This window comes from Sinocyclocheilus anshuiensis, unplaced genomic scaffold (assembly GCF_001515605.1).
Source record: "Sinocyclocheilus anshuiensis isolate Anshui unplaced genomic scaffold, SAMN03320099.WGS_v1.1 scaffold467, whole genome shotgun sequence".
Lineage (NCBI taxonomy): Eukaryota > Metazoa > Chordata > Actinopteri > Cypriniformes > Cyprinidae > Sinocyclocheilus > Sinocyclocheilus anshuiensis.
This window is the reverse complement of record NW_015549599.1, coordinates 289,926-292,724: the sequence shown is the minus strand read 5'-3', so window position 1 is coordinate 292,724 and position 2,799 is coordinate 289,926. Positions and strand designations below refer to the sequence as shown.

General features: G+C 40.8%; 1 protein-coding gene across 1 annotated transcript in view; it reads right to left on the bottom strand.

Annotated features, from left to right (window-relative positions):
• The window catches only part of LOC107658649 (glypican-5-like), a 276,918-nt gene that overhangs the window by 67,373 nt on the left and 206,746 nt on the right, over positions 1-2,799 (bottom strand). The window lies entirely within an intron of this gene.

The window sequence follows — 2,799 nt, the reverse complement described above, 5'->3', positions numbered from 1 at the left end:
AGCTTGACATGTCTACTTTTAAACGAAGTAAGTCATGACGAAAACAAATATTATGTGACAAAGTAATCAGTATGAAACCAACGCGATGTCAAGTCTTGGCCGTCGCCCTCATTATCACGCCCACGCACCGATTGCGCTTTTGATATTACAATAGTCCACGTGAGACGCGCGCATGTAAACGCCCACATCACAGCAAACAAAGCAGCAAGACTTTTCCTAAAGTTCATCTCGGCTACTTCATTTCTGGAAGAAGAAGCGCGGAGAGAAATAAGACCAAAAGAGGCGCTGAGAGAAATAAGACCGAAAGAGGCGCTAAGAGGAATAAGCTTTGGATTTTCCTCAGAAGAACGCGCTGGTGTGATGTTTCACTAAGCACGCATAAACGTTGTTTTCTCAAAAACACAATCACGTACATACATGCTGCTCACATATTATTGTAGCACGGTTTGTGCTGATTACAGTGTTATTAAACTTTAGACATTAAAATGCACAAATGTCAGGGCATGTCAAAACTTTTCCAGGGCCCCAAAACACCCTCGGACCCCAGAGGGTTAAGGGGTAAGGGAAGTAGACAGCTTTAAGGGGAATCATCAAGAAGTGTTAGACTCAGATGAGAAGTGTTCCGGTTCTAAACTGCACTCTAACTCATTCCTGAGATCCGCTCTCTTCCTCTTCCCGCCTCTGCACCCGACTCCTAGAGGGAGGTCATGTTACTCTTCTGATTCTGCCTATGATCCTCAGATCAAGACGAACCAGCCCCTTCAGAGGTTTTAGAGGAAGATTTGGGATGGCGGGGAATAAGCTTCGACTGCACCTTCGCCTCCCTGAACTTCTAGACCACCACCTCAGTGGAGGTGCCGAAAAGCCCAAAAGGTGACAGCGGAGCATCAAGAAGAAAGGCTTTCTCCTTTTTCCCGATATCCACTAGATTTAACCACAAATGCCTCTCCATAGCCACCATTGCTGCCACTGCATACCCATTGGCAGCAGAAGTCTGCTTAGTAGTGCAAAATCTGTGATGTGGCGCAGTTCCTCAACCAAGACAGCTTGGTAAGCTTGTAACATAGCCATTTTGTGCAAGGCTCCACCAGCTTGACCTGCTGCCACATATGCCCTGCCATTCAGACGCAAGGTTGTCTGAATCGGTCTGGATGGCAGAGCAGGAGTCCTTAAAGAAGATGACTCACCCTATTCACTTATCCATGCTCAGCCAAACCCTCAGTGCTAGTGTAATCTAATGCTAAAGAAGCATGCTAAAAAAGATGCAGCCGAGCCGAATATGGACTGTCCCACAATCTCACTCCGTATGGAGGTCGAGAAGAAAGGGGAGACTCCTAAGGGAGTCTAATCTGCCACAGGCGGGCTTCTGCCTTTCACGTGACCAGACTAAATCAAGCCTCTTAGTGGCACGCGACATTAATCCCAGTATTTCAACATGGAAATATTAAAAGATTTTCCAGCTGATCTTAAATGGATAGATCACCAAAAATGTAAATTGCATGTTGTTATTATCTGATCCCAATTTGCTGCTTTCCTGTTAATAATAATACTTTTTTTTTTTTTTTTATGAATCCTATACTATAAATAAAGGCAAATAATCTTAAAATTAAATTAAATTAATCCTATACAATAAATAAAGGCAAAGAACCCTAGAATTAAGTTATATTACATTAATCCTATACTATAACTAAAGGCAAAGAATCCTAAAATAAAATAAAATATTCAAAATAATTTGAATATAGTGCACAAGCTGCATGGTCTAGTTTATGATACCTTTATGGTACTTTTTGCATGTATTTTTAAGCTTGAAAGCCTCAGTCCTCATTCATTGCAAATGAATGGAAAAGAACAACCAGCACATTCAAGTCATACATGCTTGAAACAACACAAGGGTGTAAATAACCTCAGAATCTTCATTCTCTGGTGAACTACTGGTTTAAAGACATTCACATGTTTGTTTGTAACTCTCCCACCCAACAGCACTAAGTTATGAGAACAAAAGATAAACACAATTCATACGCCTCAGCACAAAGCAAACATCTGTTTCAAGTATGTGTTTTACAGCCCTCTTGTTTCTGTTCATGCTACAGATCCATCTCTCCGGCTCTCATACACCATCTGAATGGAATAAACTGAATCTACCGTTGAATTACGTCTCCTCTGAGGATAAACTGTTACTTTTGGGCTCCAAGCACTCTCATGTGGTAATTCCTTTATGTCAGGCCCATTAAACTGAAATTGTGAGTTTACGATCGCTGACTGTAAGACAAAACTTTCTCCTATAGCTCTGATATGACCCACGGGAGACATCTGCTCAACTTTAACTCATGTACATGACTTGATATCATGCCAGCTTTCCATTTCTGTTTAGATATACCTTACATTCAATGTTGAACTTCCCACATAAACTGTGTAATGCAAATTGCACGGCGGATTTCTGCCGGTTTAACCGCAGGATTAACCGCAGGTGTAACGGACACTTCGCTGACACACAAAGGCTAATTTTAGCATGGTTTTGCAGATCGAATTCTTGGCTTCTGCGCCTGCTGGTGTCACAGCATGAAACATATGTAAATTGAAAGTGAAAGTAAAATGAAAGTAAAGCACCTGCAAAACAATTATGCTGCTATTGTACTTGCCTTTACCATGTCTAATGCCTTTAAAATAAGTTTAACTTAATCTGTAGTGTATGCATAAGGAAGGAAAACCCTAGCATGCTGACACAATACTAAATACTAGAAATAGGACATTCAAATACTGGGTAAAATAGTCAGTTTTAAATTACTATATATATATATA